Source organism: Aegilops tauschii, chromosome 3, assembly GCF_002575655.3.
Source record: "Aegilops tauschii subsp. strangulata cultivar AL8/78 chromosome 3, Aet v6.0, whole genome shotgun sequence".
Lineage (NCBI taxonomy): Eukaryota > Viridiplantae > Streptophyta > Magnoliopsida > Poales > Poaceae > Aegilops > Aegilops tauschii.
In genome coordinates, this window is record NC_053037.3 from 167,030,462 (window position 1) to 167,056,566 (window position 26,105).

Here is a 26,105-nt window from a genome sequence, read left to right on the forward strand (position 1 = left end):
GTCTTCATGTGAATGTCTTCTCATGTCATAATCTTCACTGTGAATATCTTCACATACCACCATTGTCTTCAATGTCTTCACACATTTTTAGGGTCATCTCTGGTAGGTAAATCGAATCAGTATGAGACTACTACCTGTGTTATCCCGCAATTCTCACAAACACATTAGTCCCTCAACCAAGTTTGTCGTCAATACTCCAAAACCAACTAAGGGTGGCACTAGATGCACTTACAATCTTCCCCTTTTTGGTGATTGATGACAAACTGGTTGAAGTTTTCAACGGGGATAAAAGTATGTGAAAGTTTAAGGATTGAGGCATTGTCTTCATAAGCAGCAAGGCTCACTACAAAAAAAAGACACATCCGTGACATTTTGGGCCGAACGAATTTTTTTTTCTGTCATACCTATGACACTTCTATGAAAATAATTGCGACAAAACCCGGTATCATCATAGATGTTGTGGGGTCCTACTTCTATGACAAAAAATCATGACAGAAAATGGGCTTTTCGTCCTGGGCGGGCCGAAGACGCAGTTGCGTGACATTCTTTGGGCCGTCCATGACGAAAAAACCGTGGTAAAAGCGAGGCCGAGGAAAATATCGGGGAGTTCCCGGTTACGGTGGGTGGTCGGTGGCCGAGCGATGCGCGTTTCTCTCGTACATACGTGCGTGTGTGCGAGGCGTTGGGCTCTAACTGAACCCGAGCGAGGCATTGGGCTCTAACTGAACCCGAGCAATTGCACTGCAGGCTACGCGTTACTGAACCCGAGCGATCGATCGATCCCTTACTGTTAACTGAACTCGAGTGATTCCTTCGCTACTGCTGCTAACTGAAGCCGATCGAACACTGCTGCCTCCTTCCCTTGATGAACAGTGAGTGTTGTTGAGGGGGCTTGGATGAACAGTTCCCGGTGGGGGTTGGATGAACAGGACCCCGAGGTAGTAGAGGCCGTTGCCGCTGGATGAACAGTACCCCGATCGATCGAGCTGGTGGATGAACAGGACCCCATGGAGGGCTAGATGAACAGGACCCCGTGGAGGGCTGGTTGAACAGTAGTCGGTGGAGGGCTGGTTGAACAGTAGCCAGTGGAGGGCTGGATGAAGAGTAGCCCGTGGAGGGGTGGTTGAACAGGACCCCCGTGGAGAGGGCTAGTTGAACAATAGCCGGTGGAGGAGCGCGCGGTGGAGGCTGGATGAACAGGAGCCCGTGGATGAACAGTCGCAGGTGGAGGCTGGAGGAGGTCGACGGTGGATGAACAGGAGCCCGTGGAGGCTGGGGGAGGTCGACGGTGGAGATGAACAGTATCCCGTGGAGTCCAGTTTTGCGGTACGCCACACCCCTCCCGATGAACAGGACCCCCGTTTCGACCGTAGCGCTCCAACACAAGCCCGTTTCCTCCGTTTTGCGGTACGCCACGCCCCTCCCGATCAACAAGACCCCGTTTCGACTATAGGAGGTCCGTTTCCTCCGTTTTGCGGTACGCCAGACCCCTCCCGATGAACAAGATCTCGTTTCCACCGTGGCCGGTCGAACACAAGGCCGTTTCCTCCGTTCTGCGGTACGCCAGGCCTCGTTTCCATCGCCTGTTCCGTCCAAGCCGGTTGGCTCCCGATGAATGGCACGCGTTCCGTTGCCTCCCGATGAACACGACGCATTCCGTTGCCTCCCCATGAACATGACGACAACGCAATTTGTCCGTTCTGACCCAGCCACAGCCACGTACATGGCCGTATTTACTTTCTTGCACCCTGGCCGCTGTACATACGTCTACATGCTATGTGGGCGCCTCTACTACCACACGTGCGCACCTCTACATCGACCAGTACGTACATACACGTTCGCGGCCGGAATGACATCGCTACGTATGCTTCGACCAGGTGGGTCCCGACTGTCAGGCACTTCCTTGCGTGCGAAGATGTAGATGGTGGGTCCCAGCAGTCAGGGGGAAACATTTTTTTCGTGAAATACGATGGCCCGTCCGGTGGGTCCCTGCTGTCAGGTGGAGGAATAATTATTTTCCGCGTAATAAGGAGGCACTTCCTTGCTGCGGCCGTGGACCCAGCTGTCAGCCTCTCCACGTACAGTACTCTTCCGATGGAAGTCGATCGTTGACCACATTGACCGCGCCGCGCCGAGAGCACCAAGGCGGTGGACGATGGTGAGGCCTAGGAAGGGGACGACCCGGAGCCGGGGAAGACGCGGCAGTGGATGCCTACGCAGAGAGGAGTATGAGGGTTCACTGGTTCGGCTGCGGTGTGAGGATGCCGTCGCCGCAGGGCCTGGCCAGCGGTGGGAGTGGTAGGGGTAGGTGAGGCCTCCGCGGCAGCAGAGCTGGCCACGGGAGGCAGGAGCAGGTAGCACGACTGGCGCTGCTTTGGGTGGCTGGAGCAAGAAGACCAGAGGTTGAAGAATCACAACGGCCGTTGGATGGACATCGTACGGTCACTGCAGCTAGAATCGTTTATATTGACTAAGTTGACAAAGCCCTTGGTACGCGTCAACTTAGTAGGCCCACAGGTCAGCCTCCGAAACAGTGCGCCCCAGATGTCAGGGGGAGGAATCATTTTTTGGGCAGCTGAAGCTACAATATCCGACATTGAAGAAGAAGCACGACATCCGTTGGATGGACATCCAACGAACACTGCTGCTAGAACCGTGTGTTGACTATAAGTTGACAAAGCCTTGCATACGCGTCAACTTAGTAGGCCCACAAGTGTGTGGCAGAGAACTTATAGCCTATTTGCGATTTGTAAGAATGTACATCCCATTTTTGAATTCTAATGGAATTTACTACAACCCATTTACAGTTTGTTAAAAGGACAACCCATTTTCTAGCTAAGACAACGATTAATAATTTCAACCAACCGTTCAAAACAGAATTCAATAAAATTTCCCACATTTTGATGGGATCCGAAATATTTTTATCCTGAAATTTCTAGTCATATTAAATACAATTTAAATATAAATTTGTATTACGTAAAAATCCAACGAAACATTGCGCGCGTAATAATTAATGAATTAAAATTTTCAAAATCCAGAAATATTATTTTACAAAGTAATTACGTGTTTGGTGCATTTTTTATAGTTACAGCCTAGTTTTTATAATTAGATCCCATTTATTATTTATTAAAGCCCATTTTCTTGTTAAGCCTAATGCATCCTTCCTAGGAAAGATTTGCAGCCCAGCGGGGCGGAGAATAACAAGTTGACCTTGCCTGGGTATTCCTCAAAAAAAAAGTATAGCTGGGCTAGCCATTTTCAGCTTGAAAAAAATTAATATCTGGGTTGGATATCTGGCCTGGGCTAGACGGGCCACAACCCGCCCAGTTAATACCCCGCTCTCCTCTGAACTACAACGAAAACATCGCTCAAGAAAAACTCTGCAGTGCTCACACCTCAAAAAGACAAATACTGCTCGAGCTACTTGGTCCCAACTGTCGGCCGCTCCTTATTCAATTCTCTCATTTATTGACTACATAGGTTGACAATGGTGTGGGACCGTGATGTCAGGAAACCAGGAGGAAGCAAAAAATATTACAGTATATAATAAGGAGGCACTTGCGTACGTGCGGCTATGGCCCTGGTGGGTCCCCACTGTCATCCTCTCCAAGTAAAGTCATCTCCTCATTCCTCATGCCGTTGACCATGTTGACAATGCGAGACGACGGCGCCACGGCGAGCACAACAACTCGAAGGACAACAGAGAGGGCCTCGCAGGCCCTACAGATGGTCTGATACAGCGCCCGCTGCTCATTCCGGAAGCCAGGATCATAGGGCCACATGTCCGCGACGGCATTGTCGTCCGCTTGTTCACCGGTGCTCATTGAGGAGACGGAGGTTGCAGCACATGTCCTCCTGCGCTGGTAGCCTTCCGCCATTAGGGCGTCGAAGTGGGTCGCACCTGCTCTATGGTGAACACGGCATGAACCGGCTTGGACAGTGGCGCCGGCTCCTGGTCGGAAGCTACGTCCATCGTCTGATTGTCGTCGCTTAGCTCGGCGAGCTCGCTGGTGAGCCAGCATGTCCTGGCTGCTGGCTGACCCACTACCAAGCACGAGTCTGACTGCCCTGGCCCACCCACACCGCCTCCCTCGCCCGCGCGCACTTTCCGCCCGAAACGGTCAGCGTCGCCCGCCCCGCTTCCCGGTGCAGGCGATTGTTCTGCCTTCAAACGACACATGCCGCCCGTCTGTCCGTCTGCCACCCACATTAATGATACGCGGTTGCCGAGGCGGCTACTCCGGCGCCACACGTCCGTCCCTCCACCACCCACCATTGCTATATAAACTGCTGCGCCAGCCATAGCCGCAGTCATCCGCCTCTGTTCCCTTTCTCCTGTCCACACCACTACTGTCTACTCCCACCATGGCTTCCTCGCGCTCCAGCGCTCTTCGGGACGGGCGGACAACAGACCACAAGGAGATGGCAGCCATTGCTGCCGACTGGCTGGCCGGCAGGCAACCGGACGACGCCGACGTCCTAATGGAGAACATGGTAGTCGACGATCCGGCGCAACCCCCTCCTGCGCGCCATCCTCACCAGTGCATTGCACCATGACCATGCGAGGCCCGTGCCCAATACATGGATACGGTGAGGCAGAAGCGTCAGGAGCAATTCCGGGAGGCGCAGGCCGACACCACCTACAACCACCATCTCCTCCAGGAGCACCTGCAGGCGGAGGAGCATATTGCTGTGGAGCGGGCGGAGCAGGAGGCGCTGCTCGACTCATACCGCTCCGCCCGCGAGGGCCGCCTCGAGCGCTGGCGGTACCACATGCGGGTGGCGGAGGCAGCGGCCGCCTATAAAGAGGGCGATGAAGCGGGCGAGGCGCTGTTTGGCAAGACCGAGGACGAGGCAGAGGACAATGCCGGCTCCGACGAGTCCCCGCTCCGCTGGCGTCGATGAGGCCCTGCTCCGCCGAGGCCCCGCGGCGCCAACTACGAGGCACAGGACACCACCGGCTCCGCCAAGGCCCCGCCCCGCCAACAACGAGGCAGAGGACATCGACGGCTCAGCCGATGCCCCACCCTGCCGGCAACGAGGGGGAGGATTTCCCCCGCTCTGCCGAGGCACCCCCCGCCGGCAACGAGACAGAGGACATCGCCGGCTCCATCGAGGCCCCGCCCCGCTGCCAACGAGGCCGCGCCACACAGAAAACGAGGAAGAGTAGAACATGGTAGGTCGCCGCCGCTCGGGTCCAAGTAAGGCCACCGCTACTACCCTCCGGTTGAAGCCAAGCTAGGCGGGTTGACCACTGATGGCCGAATAGCTTCTCGGCGGTGATGTGGAGTCGGAGAGCTATGTTGGAGAAGGACGCTGGTTCAGTTACTTAACTGCAGGTGCAGTTGGGTCACTGGCATGTGGGCCCAAGAGGCATCCGGCCCACATGTAAGTGACGCAACTGCACCTGCTGTTATGTCAGTAAAGCTCAGTCCGCTGGAGAAGAAGCTTCTGCTTGGCTCAGCCGGACCCGGGTGCTACGGTTAATTAATTATACCTCCAGCGCACCCCTTTTTATTCGAATAATGTATGAAATGTAATGAAATTCGGCATGTTTATATGAAATCCGGCAGTGTATGAATGAATTTAGTTCGATTTGTTTGAATTCTTGTATCACTGGCATTGGATGAACATGCAAAACAATAAGTACTAGCATTATTCCCAGGGTGATCACCTTGTTTGCAGCATTTTCACATGTACTCCCTCCGGTCCTTTTTAGTCTGCATATAAGTTTTGTCTGAACTCAAAGTATCTCTACTTTGACCAATCTTACAGAAAAAAGTATCAAATTCACAATGTAAAATCAACTGACTTGAAAGATATCTAATATGCGAAGTAAAAAGGAACAGAGGGAGTACAAAATTTAGCGTTCCTGTACATTGCAATCAACATATAGGCCTGGCAATTCATAGAGAACATTCAAAACAATAGATGATTATGCATCTCAGCGATTCACATGTCAGAGCCAATATTTACTTCACAACTAAAGAATAAAGAAAAATTGATAGATGCTGCTAACAGCAAAGGGCGTCCCATTCGAAAATATCAAACGCATGTCTTCTTGCTAACATCAATGAGCTAAATTTGACAAGGTTGTCCCATTCCAAAATGTCAAATGCGTGTTGTTTTGCGTACATCAATGAGCAAACTTTGACAAGGTTTTCCCATTCCAAAATATCAAATGCCTACGATTGTGGAATGGGCAGGGTTTGCCATCAGTTCGGACATTGACATGGCACCTCGTGCTAAATAAACCAGCTGTTCTTTTTGTGCAGTTCCACCAAAATCAACCAAATTCGTGCGTAGCTTGTATGATTTTGCCTTTATATGTTGCAACGCCTTGAACATATCGGCACCTCCTTTCTTGTGGTATCTAAACAGTAGCACAACACCAATAGAGATGAAAAAGCTCAATCATATGGATGAAATCCGTGGGCGAGTACCAACCTTTGTCAGGAGGCTTATTGTGTAGAGCATACAGATCAAGCACTTCTTCGGAACCATCTGTTGTTATCTACTATGGTTTCCATGCTTACTATATACTCCTCAATTAGTTTAATGTTTCCAACATCTTCTTGTGCAGTTCCACTAAAATATATGGTATCTTCAAAGAAGATCCCTGTTTGCACAAGTAGAGATAATTACATATTACATTAAGAGTGGCATCAAATTAGTGGCAAAACAATTGCTCGTTCCAGCCATAGCAATAAATTAAGATGCAAAACTATATCATTACTTGTGTCATCATAGTTCCAGTGCTTCATTACAGCATCGGGAGTTGATTTTTGTTTTTCTTCCGCTTGTTCTTCCCCTTCATCACTTGGTTCAATAACAGACAAGCTTCGCCTTCAATGTAAGATTTGGCATGTCAATTTGGGAGCACAAGTATAGCACTAAACAACGACGTTAATTTTCAGATGAAAGTGGCAAAATACAGGCCAACAGTTGTGAAATATCCTTATCTTACCTCAATGGGATATTACGGTGCACATACAGATTGAAAGTCTTGTCTCCATTTGTGCAGTTCCCTAAAATCAAGCAACATTAGCATACAAGTAGCACAACATATGAAAGCACACTGCACAATCATGTGAAAGAAGGCTAGTACTGACCTCTCATGACGCGAAATTCAAACAACTCACAAGAAGAAGATCTGAACCAAATTTGCCAACACTGATAGGAAGTAAGATCTCCTCTTGTGCAGTTCCACTAAGATCAAGCAATCAAGCAACATCGTCAGTGTGACATTTTGGTTGAACTGCACAAAACACACTTAAAACAAAAGTGTTTTGTGCACAAAAGTGTTTTGTGCACAAAAGTGTTTTGTGCAGTGCAACAAAAGGTCACAATAGCAACGAGGTGAAGTAGATAACCCTGTTTACACAGAGGTGCAAAGGAAACAACTAGTGGTCAATAACGGTGGATGACACAGAAGCCAACAAAAAGAAGCATCTAACTTATCTAAATGGGAAAGAAAGCAAGACAGTAGAATTTCTCAAACGGTGGCATTGATTAATATTAACAGAGAGATTATATTAACAATAAAATTCGTTAAACATGTAATTGCTTTTAACTGTGGCATTGCATCAATTTTCCAGCGGCATTATTAGAGGGTGTTTGTTTACAGGGACATTTTGGTGTAGGGACTAAAAAAAGCCCGTGTCAATCCCATCTAAACCATACAGGAGGGACTTTTAGGGACTAAAGAAAGAAGACCCCGAGGGAGAGTCTTTTTGGGACTTTTTCCAACAGTTGCCCCTGCCCCGCATCGCTGCTTGTCTCTATTAGTTCATTACTAGGGGTAACATGGTCTTTTAGCATGTCATTTAATAACCTCTAGTCCATGTTTAGTCCCTGGAACCAAGCAGGTAGGGACTAGGGAGTTTTTAACCAAATAGGGCCTTAGATTAACAACAACTAAAGAGTTGCACGGGACAGTGGACGCACCAGCACCATGTGCCTCTACCGATGTATGAAGGGGTGATGCACAGTCTGTTGCAACAAAGAACAAAAACAACCAAGGAGCATATTTGTGTTGGTCCCAGTTTTGTTATCTTTAGACACCTTTCCCTGTGTGAGCGCAACAAATCTAGTCCCGCTCAAACTCTACAGCCTTGTCCCCCAAAACAAAAGATCAGTTTGTTACAGATGTGCGTACTGCATTTGTCATTGTTTCCCCTTTCCGATCAACGTAGGTGCTGGATAGCCAGTCTGTACTAGTAGTTTCCCCTTCCTTTCCTCTTTGAACCACGTCCTAGATTCATGCTATACAACTTTCCCCACTACTTTCCTGTTTGATCCAACACCTAGATTCGAGTGCAGAAGCGGAAAAAGCCCACATGCAGCTAGCGCAATGCATGTGGAATAAGTAAATAATACCTTAAGGTTCTTGAGGTGGGGTTCGGTGGGCGACCGGAGGCCGTTCGGCCCACACTATGTATGGCGGCGAGGAAGAAGGGGTCGAAGGCCCTCCCGCCCCGCCGCTGGGTGAAAGAGAACAACTGCGCCGGTAGTGGATTCCCTTCCTCGCCGACGGCGACAGCGTTAAGCCTCCTTCCCTTCCCGGCGGACAGATCCTGCCGGCTCTTTAACTAGCAGTGAGGGGAGAGAGAGAGGCCAATGAAGTCTTGTTTAGATCTGGACAGGGTGAGAGAGTGTGAAGAGAGCAACTACAAGCGCTGAGGCTCCAGCGTGTATATATATACTAGAGAGAGAGTGTGAAGAGTGCAAACCCTAGAAAACAAGCGCCGAGGCTGTAGCGTATATGTGATGAGGTGATTATACGGTCACTACGAGATCGTATAGCTCCATATCCATCCATTTTGACCAGTCAAAGAATCCTCCTGGCACCGCCCCAGATCACTTTCTCACTCTGTCATGCGGGGCCTACCTGTCATTGGGTGGAAGAAAGAAGTCGAACAAAAACAAAATTATGCTCAAGTGTAGTTATCGAACCCGAGACCTCAAGTTTGATGAGCGAACAGGCTAACCAGCTACACCACCCCCACGTTATGTTTAACGAGAGGAAAATAACCTTTAATACACTCCTGCATTCGTGTGACAAGCATGCCGTGTTTTTTTTGCGTGGGAGTCATTGGGATTTAAATCATAGTCGTGTCATGTGGCTTTGGTGGTAAGGTCTTTTGGGATTTAAAGTAGTGTTGGTAGTACAGAAATAATGCAGCCTTAGTCACCTTACTTTTCTCCATGTAGTACGTTGGGTCCCACCAGTCAAAGGGTGAAACAAACAAATTAATAAGAAAAATTATAAGCGCCAGCGGTGTATCTTACCTCACACATCTCGCTACTGCTCGTGAACACTGTCCAATTGATCCCTCTGTTCACTCACGTACTATTTTAAGTGAATCCGTATTATAACATGCACACAATTTTGGGCACTTGTATTCTACCTAAGTCAGTGTGCCACCGTATCTCGTACTACTCCATCCGTCTAGGTGTAATAAGTCACATTAGAAGGTGCAGCGGGACCAAGGTGCAAGCAGATTGGAGGAGAAGGAGAAACTTGACCGGTCCTTCCTCCAATCAAAGCCCTGATTTCTGTCTCTAAACGCAACAATGCATCAACGCGTAGTTGCGCTCCATGCATTGGGTTTCCAGGGGAGATAACAAGGCAGAGTAACTTGGACTAGTAACAAGGAGCGTTTGGTTACATTGCTAGGCTGGTCATAGTGGTGAGTAACTTGGACTAGTAACATGCATATGTTACTAGTCTATGTTACTACCTTCATAGTAGGTAGTAACATATGGATGGTAACATGCAAGTCTTCATTAATTGAGATATAGACTCATTTTACCTCGGCGCGCGCGCGCGCGCGCGTGTGTGTTTAACAGCATGTGAGAGCGACACATCGACCTACTCCTACAAAGAGATGGTGTGTAGTGTACGATTTAGCCACGAGAGTCGGTGCATCCTCTCGTTTCTGGGCATCCGGTCGGGACAGCTGCCACGCCCGCTCCTGACCATCCTGGCCCACCCAAAGCCCCTGCATTGCCCGCGCGCGCTTCCCACCTGAAACGGTCAGCGCCGCTCCAAAGAATCGGTGCCGCATTCATGCCCAGGCAGAGCGGATGCGACCTCTCACTGGCGCCTGCGTTGAAGGGAGAAGCAGATTCAAGAGTGATGGTTGCTTCGTCCGTCCAACTTACTGCTGGGTCTATGTGATTTGACGGCTCATTGGTCATTATTACTGGGGTGGTAGGACTGCTGGATGTCCCACGCTTTCGGCGAAAGGAGGTACTACTAGATTACAATTTTCTCCATTCTTAGTGGAGGAGTGCGAGAGCAGTGAAAACACGCAGGCTCAGTGATTACATGGCCCACCTCACACTATCACCATATTTTCTGGACACCGTGCGACACCTAACTCTTTACATAGTACTAGTATAGTACGTACTGTAATTTATCAGCGAGATAAATTTGTACAATGCTATGAAGCTTCCAGCTTCTATTTCATGTATCTTGCGTCCAAGGTTGCCCGTTGCAACATTTCATCAAATACAAAGGAGACTAACATGCAAGCTATTGCATCTCAATGATTGACAGATCATAGCCAATATGTACTCCCTCCGTTCCAAAATAAGTGTCTCAAATTTATGCAAACTTTAGTACAAAGTTGTAATACTACTAAAGTTGACACTTATTTTGGAACAGAGACAGCTAAAGAAAAAAAGATCCATGCAGTCCCTAGCCGTTGAACCGTAAACCCTAACCAGGCTTTAATTTGCTGGCAACGTTGGAGCTTCCGAAGAAATGAAGTTTGCAACCCTTTGACCATCGGATCATTTTGTGCAGTTTCACCAAAATCGAGATGAGCATCCCTGTGGCAAATAAATTGAAGAAGCGTGATTAGAATAAGATTACTGGGACTAGTTGATGAGACATAAACTCATCACAAATACAGTACGTAGAAGCCAGTAGAGGTATGCGCGGGGCAAAGAAGTAGAAATATCCACATGGAGTGATGTGGGCAGCTGGAGCAGTGGTGCAAGCCGGCTGTAAAGGGAGTTGTACCTGAGGGATGTCGGGACATAGCTCAACCTAGAGGAGGGCGGCAGGAGGAGGCAACTGCCCACGTTGCGACAGTGAGCAATGGATGAAGGCAACCTCACCAGCTTTGTGAGAGATAACGGCGGGGACCCCTGATCGGGACGTGCCGACAGTGGGTTTTCGCCGCCGGCGACGGCGACCGCATCTACACTAAGCATCCACCCCTTCCCCCAGCGGACGTGATCCGCCGGGATCTTAGAGATGTGGCCACAGTCGTTTTGTGCGAGAGAGTGTGAAGACTGAAGAGAGCAACCCCAGCAAGCAACCGTGTAGGCTCGTCCTGCCTATGTATATAGTGGAGCGGTTTCCTTTTCTCTCCATATGAACCTATTTATATTGCGTACGTGCCACTAAAGAAAAAAACTTTATTTATAAATGATGCGGCACCTACTACTCGTTCTCCTATAAACCTTGCGCTTGGCATCTCCAAAATATTAACCTTGCGATTGGCTCTTCGCCTCTTCGGGAAGTCGAGCAATAATGGTACTGCAGTATATATCGTTCTGGCTACATGAAACCGAATGAATTGCTGCACATCCAACACGTGGGCGAGGGTCGAGGGGCGAGGGAGAGTGCGTACTATTACGTCCGTTTCAATATGGACTACATATAGAGCAAAATGAGTGAATCTACACTCTAAAATACGTCTATATACATCAGTGTTTGGAGTATGTACTAGTAGTTCATATTGAAATCTACTAAAGGACATATATTCCAAACAATATGATAATCTCTCTAACCAAGGTAGGGACGAGGAGTAAACGGAGGGAGTAGTAAATTTTCCTCCTCGTCCTGCGAGCCACCGCGCGCGTGGGCGAGGGACCGGGCATAAGGCGTACTAGTAAGTATTAGTAAGCAAGCTTCACCTCATCCTATGAGCCACCGCGCCCTTGGGCGGGGGAGACGGCGTACTAAGCAAGCTTTTCCTTGTTCTGCGAGTTGGCGGGACACATCAAAAGTACTCCAGTGTATAGAGCCTTGCCTCTAAGGTAGGCCCCAAATGGTTTGCCTCTTTTTTAACATAACGCGTCAAGTCGCAATTTGTTTGTTGAGACATGGTAGACGATCCTCCATAAAGTGGACAACCAGTACACGTGTCAAATTACCATGTGGGCTGCCTTTTCGTACAGAAATGAGCTCCACCATGTACCCGCGCGGGTGTGGTTGGGAAAGAGATGGGAGTACGTGCGCCGCGCGTGCACCTCTTCTCTTCACGTCCCCCACCTACGTGGGTGTGTGTAAGAGAGATACAAACCTAGACAGATGGCATGTGCGTTCATGAGTGTTTTTTGTTTTGGGGGGGGTGATTTCGTGAATGTATTTGTGGGAATATGTGTCGATGAAATCTCAAACAAAATTTTGCATGCAATGTGTGTGAAATAGAGGCATATCCATATCATATAGAGAGGGCCAGAGGGGGCGATCCACGAGAAGAGAGGGAGGGGTCATAGATATCGATAGAGTCAAAGAGAGGATCAAGTGGGTGGGTGCGAGATGGATGAAGAGAGCCATCGAAATTGTGTGTGTCCAAGTCAAAGATATAGGGCGACTGACCTACCAGAACGTCAGAGGGCACAGGGCAAGTTTGTGTGTGGCAGGGAGACATGACTAGAGCGCTCGATGTATCGGTGTGTGTGGGGGGGGGGGTGGGGGGGAGGGGGGAGGTAGAGGCCTAACTAAAGAGGTAGAACGACTCGTATATGTGTTGAGAAGGAAAGGCCCAGCTATGTCTGAGGGAGATGGGTCGACTTCCATACATAACTGAAGGACGGGAAATAGGTTGGGATAGAGAGAGAGAGAGGAGAGAGGGAGGGAGAGGGGTAGAGTGCTGGATGGGTGATGGAGTTGCTTCTAGAAGATGGTGGGAGAGGCCTACTAGACAAACTGAGGGTAGAACGGCAATATTATCAATAAGAGTGGGGATGTGTTTCTGTGTGTGCCTGTGCATGATAGATCTGTCGGGACGCATGCATGGATGATGAAGGGGAACCATGTGTTTGCTAAGCAAACCAAACTAGATCGGTAGATCAATTGTTGTTTGTCGGAGGAAGGGAGAGACATAACTAATGAGGTAGATCGATCGACGCGTGGGAAAAACGAGTTATAATTAAGGACCTAGCTAGCTATATGTATAGCGGTAGATCGGTCGGTGTACATTCATTTCTTAGAGGCAAATAAGGCCCTGCGAGACGGATAGACAGAGAGAATGGAGCTAGGAGGTGGTGCGAGAGGCCGAGGTACTAGCTAGATAGGGGGAGGAGTGTGCGGTTGTGAGATCGATGAAAAGAGGGGCGAGAGTTTACACGTGTGTGGGACCGTATGAGAGACACGAGGCATGGACACAGAAAGGAGGAGATGGAAGGTGCGTGTGTATGTATGTTGTAGGCGGATGCTGGAGAGGTTTATCGATCGGTGTGTGTCGGAAAGGAGTTGTGGAGACTGTGGGAGAACGACCTAAAGAAAAAAAATGAATGTGCGCGATGGATAGAATGCTGAGGGAAGGGGAGGGCGTGTGCATGCACAAGAGAAAGTTAGTGCTAGCTACAAAGGTTAGAGGATTGTGTGGGTGTAAGAGACTAACAAAGATCATAATTTGATATGAAAGTGGATTCATATATTTGAATAGGAGATCATAGTGTTATAAACATATGCATGCATGAATATAGCGGTGATACGCGTGCTGTGGTTTTGCACATGTTATACCATAATGTGATAATGCATGGCGTTTGCAACTCACAGCTAAATGTCGAACAATCTAAACCATACTATATATCAAACAATCTCACATTTTATTTGAATTTGTGATAATGTGTGGCGTTTGCAGCTTACAACTAAATATGAAACAATCTAAACAATACTATATATCGAACAATCTCATATTTTATTTGAATTTGTGGTAATGTGTGGTGTTTGCAACTCACATCTAAATACTTGTAGGCGTAGGGGGCGGGGCACCATACATTATGTGATAAACACATTATACATATGAGACATGGTTTAGAATATTAAGATCTAGCTAGAGCTTGAAATGTACTGTGATTTGAAATCAACATAAAGTGGATTCAAAAAATCGAGTTCGAGTTCATATAGTACACATAGTTCATATCTAACTCGAGAGTAATCATGTGGTGTCCTGTGAAGATAATACACAAACAATGGTTTAACTTGACAATAATGATGATTGTAGATCTTATTTAAATAGAGAAACGAATTCAAATGGTTTGACTTCACAACAATCATCATTGTAGATCTTATTCAAATAGAGAAACAAATTCAAATTTAGTTCATATTGAAGCGGTAGTATATACGTTTGGAAAGCACTAAAACGTTCATTTGAGTAGCAGGTTGCATGCATTATACACGTAGCGAAATATTTTAATTGAACATAACATGAATTCAAAGTTTTGAATGACATTTGTAGCGCGAATTGATTTGGTACAGTACACGGGACTAGACTCTCTTGCGTGCTGCAAATTGGTTTCTTTATCCGGAAATTTCAACCCGCGCCTTGTTACCCCGAAATATTTAAGATATATCTTTGTCTCGTTGTGCTCCGACAACTCCCTCCATCTCAACCCGTGCCTTGCTATTCCAAAATTACAACGCGCGCGAAAACTCCCACCTCCTGTGAAATCCCGACACGCGAAATGCCCGTGATACCCCTGAACCGAAAGAATCGCCTAGCTCAAATCGGTGGGGGTAATTTCGTAACTTACCCCACATTTCGGACAAGCGTGTCCCTAAGCCATGGTTCCCCACTCCCATCCCATCCGCCCACCCATTCGTACACCGAGGCCACGAAAACCCGCGAAGCCCCACACCCTCCTCCGTCCGTCACCCAGCCGGAGCCTCTTCCCCGACGACATCGTCCACAACAACACCTTGACGTCCCTCATCCACCGTACCGGATGAGGATCCGTCGTCGATCTCGTCATCCCACCGATTCAGCCACCCCATCCTCCACCTCCAAGGAGCTGCCCCGACGTTCCCGTCGTCTTTCGCGCCACCTCCATTCCCACACCGCCGTCTTCACCTGCACCACCAGAAGATCATCATCATCACCGTTTGCTCGGATGAAGCTGAGGCCTAATCGGCGCCACCAAAGAGGTTGTACACTAATCGCCGCATTTTCTTCTTGATTCGATCTCACGGTGCTGCTGGCGCTCAGTCCCGAGCCGACACGGCGCGGCTCCATCCACGGCGGCGTCACCGGCCACTTCCTCCACGGCGTCGCTCCCTCGGCGGCGACGTCCACATCAGTAGGAGCTGCTGCTGCTTTAGTTCTCGCTCGCGTTGCTGCTCTGCTCTTGCTCTCGATCCCCTGCTTGGTCTGCTCTTGCTATTGCTCTTGCTCTTGCTTGCGCTGCTGTTCTCGCTCTTGCTCTTGCTTGCGATGCTGCTCCGATTTAGCTACACTTCAGTTGACTGAATCGACTTTTGGGTCAGTCGATTTTCAGGGGTTGGGGGGCTCGCCGGAGTTAAGAAAGAACCAGCCGCAACGGGGAGGGGGCTCGCTGGAGAGGTACCCCAGTATCTATCTTAGGGTTCAGGGTGGGGGCGGTGGTCGCCGGCGATGGTGGGGCGGTGGCGTGGGGAACGCCGGAGAAAAAGCTCAGCACGGGGGGGGGGGGGGGGCTAGAGGGATGGCCGGGGCGGCGGCAGACCGGCGGTGGGGATTGGTTTCGGGGCGGACGGGGCGGCACACCGCCGGCCGCGGGCGGCAGAGGGCGGCGATTTGGTCGGTGGTGGCTGGCGGCTCAGGGGGATGGAGGTTGAAGTTGAACTGCATGCCCTTGATTTTTTATCCAACGGCTGGAAAATTGACTGACCAGAGATGAAAAATTCAGTCGACCGGCTCTCGCACGCGCTGCTGCTGCTACTGCTTTTCTACTACTAGCTAGTGCGTTCAGTTTCGACAGTAAAATTCAGTTTCGACAGCAAAATTCAGTTTCGACAGTAAAACATGAAGTCATAGCTATAAGTGAATGTTGTGGAGGACAGAACACGAATATATGTATATATCAGCATAAGACCAAATCAACATTGTGAAGATAAACACGAAAATAAATCAATGTTGAAGACAAACCAAAAGCAAAGATTATGCAATAGTAATGCCAAATGAAACACTTCAAAAGAATTTGGTGGTGGCGTTACCCACCGTATATGAAGTATTAGACCCAGATACATCGCACAATTATCGTGGCGCTCCGAAGGCAAATTTCGCGTTAATGTATTCACACTTAGAGTGTATGTCTTCGTTGATTGAAGATATACGTTACTTCGTGTGTTGCACATCTAAGTCATCAACAAGCATAAGCGTTAGGATGGGTGTCCAATTACAGGACATTTGAGGATTCTAAGATATTTAGCTCACATCGCAACTTGCAAAACCTTTTCTCATCTAAGGGCTTTGTGAAGATATCTGCCAATTGCTCTTCAGTGTTGACATGAATGATATCAATATCTTCCTTCATGACATGATCTCTGAGAAAGTGATGACGGATGTCAATGTGCTTTGTCTTCGAGTGCTGAACTGGGTTGTTGGCAATCTTGATGGCGCAGTAGAGTGGCACTTGCTTAAGGTGGATGCCATAGTCCTTGAGAGTTTGCTTCATCCATAGTAGCTGAGCGCAGCAAGATCCAGCAGCAATGTATTCAGATTCAGCAGTGGAGAGAGACACACAGTTTTGCTTCATTGAAGACCAACAGACAAGAGATCGTCCAAGAAAGTGACATGTGCCTGAAATGGACTTGCGATCAACCTTGTCACCAGCATAATCAGCATATGAGAATCCGACTAGATCAAACTCTGAGCCCTTTGGATACCATAATCCTGGTGTTGGGGTGTAAGCCAAATATTAAAGAATTCGCTTCACTGCTAAGTGATGCGATTCCTTTGGTGCCGCTTGGAATCGGGCACACATGTAAACACTAAGCATGATATCTGGCCTAGATGCACATAAATACAGTAAAGAACCAATCATGGAGTGGTATACCTTTTGATCGAACTCTTTACCATTGTCGTCGGGGCCCAGATGACTTTTGGTTGGCTTTGGCGTCGTGTAAACTTTGCAGTCTTGCATTCCAAACTTCTTCAGGCAATCTTTGAGGTATTTCTCTTGAGATATGAAGATGTCGTTGCTCTGCTGACAGATTTGAAGACCGAGGAAGAACTTCAGCTCACCCACATGGACATCTGATATTGCTCTTGCATCATGTGTCCAAACTCATCACTGTATCTTTTGTCAGTGCATCCGAAGATAATGTCATCCACATAGATTTGGCACACAAACAGTTCTCCATCATATGTCTTCGTGAAGAGTGTAGGATCTAGAGAACCAGGTTTAAAGCCTTTGCTCTTTAGGAAGTCTTTGAGCGTGTCATACCAAGCGCGAGGAGCTTGTTTGAGGCCATACAGTGCCTTGTTGAGCTTGTATACCATGTCAGAATGTTTTGGGTCTTCAAAGCCTGGTGGTTGTGCAACATATACTTCTTCAATCTTCCCATTGAGAAATGCACTCTTCACATCCATTTGGTACAGGAGGATGTTGTGATGGTTGGCATAGGCTAGCAGTATGCGAATGGCTTCAAGCCTAGCCACGGGAGCAAATGTTTCATCAAAGTCAATCCCTTCAACTTGAGTGTAACCTTGGGCAACGAGACAAGCCTTCTTTCTGACGACTTAACCATGCTCATCTTGTTTGTTGTGATAGATCCATTTGGTACCTATGATATTGTGCTTGCAAGGATCAGGACGCTTGACCAATTCCCACACATTGTTCAGCTCAAACTGTTGAAGCTCTTCTTGCATAGCTTGAATCCATTCAGGTTCCATGAAGGCTTCAGCAACTTTCTTGGGTTCAGATATAGAGACAAATGCAAAATGCCCACAGAAATTTGCTAGCTGTGTTGCTCTTGAACGAGTGAGTGGACCAGGTGCATTGATGCTGTCAATTATCTTCTCAATCTGTACTTCATTTGCAACACGAGGATGAACTGGACGAAGATTTTGCCCTTGCTGATCATTGTCCTCATTTTCAGCATTGGCTTCAGGCTGAGCCTTGTCTTCAGGTTGACTTGGTGCAATGATGATTTCTTCTGCAGCCTGTGCCTCTGAAGGTATGATTTCTCCAGTACCCATAAGCTTGATCGATTCACTTGGTGGGACTTCATCTAGCACATTTGGCAGGTGCTCTATTTGTGAGCTCTTAGTCTCATTGAACCACACATCCACAGTTTCAACCACTTTATAGTGAAAGAGGTTGAAGACTCTGTAGGAGTGCGAATCCTTTCCGTAGCCAAGCATAAAACCTTCATGTGCTTTCGGTGCAAATTTTGAAGTGTGATGTGGATCCTTGATCCAGCACCTAGCACGAAATACTCTGAAGTAACTGACATTTGGCTTCTTACCAGTTAGGAGCTCATAGGATGTATTCTTTAAAAGCTTGTGAAGATAAACACGATTGATGATGTGGCATGCAGTATCAATAGCTTCAGGCCAGAACTTCCTTGGAGTCTTGTACTCATCAAGCATCGTCCGAGCCATCTCAATGAGTGTTCTGTTCTTGCGCTCCACGATGCCATTCTGCTGAGGTGTGTATGGAGCAAAAAAATCATGAGTGATGCCCAATGTATCAAGATAAGTGTCGAGGCCGGTGTTCTTGAATTCTGTGTCGTTGTCAGTTCTGATGTGCTTGATCTTGATGCCATAGTTCGTCATGGCACGATTGGCGAATCGTCTGAAGACATCTTGTACTTCATTCTTGTAGAGGATTATATGCACCCATGTGTATCTTGAATAATCATCAACAATGACGAAGACATAGAGGCAAGCAGTGGTAGTAAGAATAGAGTAGTGAGTAGGGCCAAATAAGTCCATGTGAAGCATCTCAAAGGGTTGAGATGTCGTCATGATTGTCTTCGAGGATGCCTGGCCCTAGTCATGTTTCCAGCTTCGCAGGCACCACACAGATGATCCATCTTGAACATGACGCCCTCGATGCCTACGACGTGTTTCTTCTTTGCGAGTGTGTACAAGTTCCTCATGCCAGCATGCCCTAGCCTCCTCTGCCAGAGCCAGCACTCTGAAGCTTTTGCTAGAAGACATACGGCCAACTGTGGTCCTGCTGAGAAATCTACCATATACAGATCATCTTTTCGATACCCTTCAAAGACTAGAGATTTGTCAGATTCCATTAGCACAAGGCAACGATATTTTCCAAATATCACAATCATGTTTAAGTCACAAAGCATTGAGACCGACATTAAGTTGAAACCAAGGGATTCAACAAGCATCAGTTTGTCCATGTGCTGATCCCTTGAGATTGCAACTCTACCTAGACCCATTACCTTGCTTTTACCAGTGTCAGCAAATGTGATGTGACTCTTGTCAGATGGACGTAGTGTTGAATCCATCAGAAGACTTCGATCACCAGTCATGTGGTTAGTGCATCCACTATCCATAATCCATTCTGAAGCCTTTGGTGTCATACCCTACAGTGTAGTTAGGGGGATAGGCTTCACCAAGGGTATTGTGAAGCATAAACATTTGACGAACGAGTGGATTATGAAAGTTCTGATCTTGGTTAGGATAAACAGGGTGATCATCAAGGAACTCAGGAACGAAATACATAGTAAGACCATTTGGGCATTTTATCTTGCGTCCCACAAGATGTTTTAGGTCCCCAGCGATAGCATCAGACGCCTTTGATTTCCGTCTGGAGACCTTTCCCTGCAAAAGAGAGTTAATTTTTCTTAGCCACCCACAACTTCAGGGGTGGCTTAGAAGCAACGAGTCTAAGTGCAGCATCTGAGAACTTCAGCTTTGGAGCCCTAGCAAATAGCCTTGCAGGAGGTGATACTCATATGAATAAGCAAAAAAGTTCTTAGTTTTATTAACATAGAGGTTTGAGGAAACACACTCATATTCATAGGTCTGAGTATGATTTCCCTGCAAAACATTGGTGTTAGGGTGACTCTGTTGAGTCCTCTGTCTGTATGAAGCCTTTGGACCATATAACGCCTTTGGTCTAGGGTTTGTCTTCTTCCCAGGTGGTGTCATGATGACATTCACAGGAAGATTGTCAAGACGACTTTTGGGCACCCAGATCTTCTTCATAGGTGGTCCATTCCTATAGTTAGTACCAATATACCTGGCAAACACTTCACCATTCTGATTCTTAAACAGTTTATAGTTTGCATCAAAGGATTCATCAATGAAAATCGGGTTAGCACAGGTGAAGCCAGATAAGGTAGATGGATCCACCGAAGGTCCCTTTGTAGCAACCCTTAAGGTTTTGGGGTACTGCTCAGGCTTCCAGTAAGAACCATCAACATTCATTTTCCTCTCTAACCCAACACCCTCTTTCCTAGGGTTTCGGTTTAGAATCTGTTTCTTGAGGACATCACATAGTGTCTGATGCCCTTTGAGACTTTTGTACATTCCTGTCTCAAGCAATGTCTTCAACCTGGCATTCTCATCAGCAATAGTAGTGGTATCCTCAGTAGAGGGGTTAGTTACCACATCAGCAGTTGAAGATATTGCAACAGTAGCAGCAGTAGAACATTCAGCAACAGAGGTAGCGTTATCACGCTCAAGGCATTTTAGACATGGTGGTTCAAATCCTTCCTGAGCGGGACTGATCTGTTCAGCGTGAAGTGACTCGTTCTCCTTTTGAAGATCTTCATGAGCCGCTCTCAATTTCTCAAGTTCTTGCTTCCTTTGAAGATAATCGTATGAAAGCTTTTCATGAGTTGTTGAGAGAGTTTCATGACGACTTTCAAGTTCCTCATACTTAACATGAAGACTTTTAATGTCTTCAATTAAGGATTGAGTTCGGGTCATTTCCGCGTCCAACAGATCATCGCTTTTGTCTAGCAATTTTTTAATATGTTCCATAGCTTTCTGTTGTTCAGTTGCAATTTTAGCAAGTGTTTTGTAGCTAGGTTTGCATTCACAATCAGAGTAATCTTCACTTGATGTTTGAAAGTAGGCATCGCGTGAGTTTACCTTGGCATCGCGTGCCATGAAGCAGTAGGTGGGAGCAGAGTCATCCTTATCCTCAGCATCAGTGTTGGTGACGAGGCCATTGTCTTCAGTGTTGAAGATGGACTTGGCGACATATGCTGAAGCTAGAGCCAGGCTTGCCACCCCTGAATCGGACTCCTCCTTAGACTCCACCTCCGCCTCCTCAGAAGCAGACTCCTCCTCTGAATCCATCTCCTTGCCAACAAATGCACGTGCCTTGCTTGATGAGCTCTTCTTGTGTGATGAAGACTTCGACGAAGACTTGGAAGAAGACTTTGAGGATTTCTTCTTCTTCTTCTTCTTCTTCTTCTTCTTCTTGTCATCAGAATCATATTCCTTGCTCTTCTTCTTCTTCTTCTTCTTCTTCTTCTTCTTCTTCTCCTTCTTCTTCTCCTTCTTCTTCTTCTTCTTCTTCTTCTTCTTCTTGTTCTCATTGTCCCACTGTGGACACTCAGAGATGTAGTGACCAGGTTTCTTGCACTTGTGGCATGTTCTCTTCTTGTGGTCATGAGTAGAAGCTTCATCATTTCTCGAGCTGGATCTTGAAGACTTTCTCAAGCCTTTCTTAGTGAATTTCTGGAACTTCTTCACAAGCATAGCAAGCTCCTTTCCAATGTCTTTAGGATCCCCAGAACTGCAGTCAGATTCTTCTTCAGATGAGGAAACAAGCTTTGCCTTCAAAGCGCGAGTTCGGCCATAGTTGGGCCCATAGATATCTCTTTTCTTAGATAATTGGAACTCATGTGTGTTGAGCCTCTCAAGTATGTCAGACGGATCGAGAGTCTTGAAGTCAGGGCGTTCTTGAATCATCAGGGCCAGGGTGTCAAATGAGCTATCGAGCAATCTCAAGAGTGTCTTGACGATTTCATGCTTGGTGATCTCAGTGGCGCCGAGTGCATGAAGCTCATTCGTGATATCAGTGAGGCGGTCAAATGTGAGCTGGACATTCTCATTGTCATTTCGCTTGAAGCGATTGAAGAGGTTGCGAAGAACACTGATCCTTGAGTCTCTCTGGGTTGAGACGCCTTCGTTGACCTTGGAGAGCGAGTCCCAGACTAGCTTTGCAGTTTCCAGAGCACTCACGCGACCATACTGTTCTTTGGTCAGATGACCACAGATGATGTTCTTGGCAGTAGAATCCAGTTGAATGAACCTCTTGACATCAGCAGGGGTGACACCTTCACCAGCCTTGGGAACGCCGTTCTTGACGACATACCAGAGGTCGACATCAATGGCTTCAAGATGCATACGCATCTTATTCTTCCAGTAGTGGTAATAAGTGCCATCGAAGATAGGGCACGCAACAGAGACTTTGATTATCACTGCAGTCGACATAGCTAAAACTCCAGGTGGTTAAACCGAATTACACAGAACAAGGGAGCACCTTGCTCTGATACCAATTGAAAGTGCTAGTTATCGACTAGAGGGCGGGGGGGGGGGGGGTGAATGAGGGAGTCCTGGATTAAGGGGTCCTCGGGCGTCCGACCTATGGGACGTGGGCCGGACTGATGGGCCATGAAGATACAAGACCGAAGACTCTCATCCGTGTCCGGATGGGACTCTCCTTGGCGTGGATGGCAAGCTTGGCGTTCGGATATGAAGATTCCTTTCTCTGTAACCGACTTTGTACAAACCTAGTCTCCTCCGATGTCTATATAAACCAGAGGGTTTAGTCCGTAGAGGCAATCATAATCATACAGGCTAGACTTCTAGGGTTTTAGCCACTACGATCTCGTGGTAGATCAACTCTTGTAATACTCATATTCATCAAGATCAATCAAGCAGGAAGTAGGGTATTACCTCCATAAAGAGGGCCCGAACCTGGGTAAACATCGTGTCCCCTGTCTCTTGTTACCATCGACCTTAGACGCACAGCTCGGGACCCCCTACCCGAGATCTGCCGGTTTTGACACCGACATTGGTGCTTTCACTGAGAGTTCCGCTGTGTCGTCGTCAAGAGGTTCGATGGCTCCATCACTCATCTACAATGATGCTGCCCTGAGGGAGGTCTTTCTCCCCGGTCAGATCTTCGTATTCGGCGGCTTCGCACTGCGGGCCAACTTGCTTGGCCATCTGGAGTAGATCGATAGCTATGCCCCTGGCCATCAGGTCAGGTTTGGAAGGTTGAACTACGTTGCTGATATTCGCGGAGACTTGATCTTCGACGGATTCGAGCCCACGGTAGCCGCTCCCTGCCACCGCGATGAACATGACCTAAATCTGTCATCGGACCATACCCAGGAGATAGTGCCTGTAAGTGCTCCGGCCCTAGATCCGGAGCAGATTGCGCCATCCGAGGATGGGAAGCTCAACCCCGCCACGGAAGCGGCATACTCAGCGGTGTTGGAGCCGCACACAGACCCAACCTCGAGCGGGATCTGCATCACCGGAACCTCAGATTCGTTTCTGGTCACAGGTTCCGAACCACGTGCATCCGCGTCCGTCGAGTCTGATCAGGCGCCGGTCGTCGAATTCAGCCCCGCGGACATCTTCCGGCACTCACCTTTAGGCGATGTGCTAAACTCATTAAAAACCCTCTCCTTAGCAGGGGACTCACAGCCGAATTATATCCGGTTTGAACTGGGGGCTAATGACGGGGAATTTCGCTTCCCACCCACCTCCCACTTAATAGCCACAGTCGAAGGCTTAACCGACATGCTCGATTACGGCTCCAAAGACATCGACGGTATGGACGACGATACCGGAGAAGAGCAGGCCCATAACCCGCCGTTTACCGGACGCTGGACGGCCACCTCTTCGTATGAAGTATACATGGTGGATACACCCAAAGAGAATAGCGGCGACGACAAGGAAAATCCAGTCGAGGATAAACCTTCTGAGATACAGCCAAAGCGCCGACGTCAGTGACATCGCTCCAAATCGCGCCGTGGAAAAGACAGCAATACCGGCATAGGAGAAAACAATACTCTGGACGATGCTGAAGACAATGAAGACCCCGTTGAGCCAACCTCCGAACAGGACGAACGGGACGATGGGCAAGTCAGCCCTGATGAACAGGCCGTAAACAAAGACTCGGGGGACAGTAATTATCTTCCGCTCTCCGAGGATGAGCTGAGCCTCGACAACGAGGATTTCATCGTTCCTGAGGAACCTCTCGAGTAGGAGCGCTTTAAGCGCCGGCTAATAGCCACTGCAAGGAGCCTGAAAAAGAAGTAGCAACAGCTTTAAGTTGATCAAGATCTGCTCAATGATAGATGGACTAATGTCTTGGCAGCCGAGGAATACGTCCTCGAGCGCCCAACCAAAAGTTACCCGAAGCACAAATTGCTACCTCAATTCAATGACGAGGCACTGGAGCCCGTACCATCAGCGCATAATGCGGCTGACCAACCACCACGTGGCCGGGACAAAGCGGCAACTCAAGCCGAACACCAGCCCGCACTACCTTGCCGTAAAGGCAGAGATAAAACAGCTCGAAAATATACATATGACCTTCGGCAGGACCTGGACAGTAGAGCAAGATAGACCAGGTCGATCTACGGATCGCGGAGGCGTGCCCCGACGCGCAACGACGGCTATCTAGCCGGACGTGACAAGCATAATCACGCCCGGGCTGAAAACAGCAGACGGACTCCATCCGAGCTACGTCGCGACGTGGCCTAACATAGAGGCACCGCACACCCCCTTTGCTTCACTGATGAAGTAACAGAGCACGAATTCCCAGAAGGGTTTAAACCCATGAATATCAAATCATACGATGGAACAACAGATCCTGCGGTATGGATTGAAGATTTTCTTCTCCATATTCGCATGGCCCGCGGTGATGATCTTCACGCCATCAAATACCTCCCACTAAAACTCAAGGGACCAGCTCGGCACTGGTTGAATAGCCTGCTTGAAAACTCCATTGGCAGCTGGGAGGACCTGGAAGACGCCTTCCGCGACAACTTCCAAGGTACATACGTCCGACCTCCGGATGCTGATGACCTAAGTCGCATAGTCCAACAACCCGGAGGGTCAGCCAGGAAGCTCTGGACTAGGTTCTTAATTAAGAAGAACCAAATTGTCGATTGTCCGGACGCCGAAGCCCTCGCATCCTTTAAACATAGCGTCCGAGATGAGTGGCTCGCCCGCCACCTCGGTCAGGAAAAACCAAAATCCATGGCAGCCCTTACCGCTCTGATGACCCGCTTTTGCGCGGGAGAGGACAACTGGCTCGCTCGCAGAAGCAATAGCACCAGTGATCCGGGCACTACCGAAGTTCGAGACGGCAACAGCAAGCCACGACACAACAAACACAAGTGTCGAAATAACAATGAAGGAACGCAAGACACGGCGGTCAACGCCGGATTCAGCGGTTCCAAACCCGGTCAATGAAAAAAGCCATTGAAGGCAAACAGAGACGGACCATCCAATTTAGACAAGATACTGGATCGGCCGTGCCAGATTCATGGCACCCCCGATAAACCAGCTACTCACACTAACAGAAGTTGTTAGGTCTCAAACAAGTCGGCAAGCTTAATGCCGAACACAAGAGGAAGAGGCCGCCCAGTGACAGCGATGACGAAGAGACTCGCGAGCCGAACACCGGGGGTCAGAAGCAATTTCCCCCCGAAGTGAAAACCGTAAACATGGTATACGTGACGCACACCCCTACATGGGAGCGCAGGCACACACTACAGGACGCATACGCCATAGAGCCGGTCACCCCAAAATTTAGCCAATGGGCGGCCTGCCCGATCACTTTTGGTCGCAAGGACCACCCAGCCAGTATCCGTCACGAGGGTTCGGCAACTCTGATCACCGACCGAATTATCAATGGATTCCATCTCACAAAAGTCCTTATGGACGGCGGCAGTAGCCTTAATCTACTTTACCAAGACACTGTCCGCAAAATGGGCATTGATCCTTGAAGAATCAAGCCCGCCACAAATACCTTCAAGGGAGCAGTACCCGGCATAGAAGCTCACTACACGGGCTCAATTACATTGGAAGTCATTTTCGGTTCACCGAACAACTTCTGAAGCGAAGTCTTGACCTTCGATATTG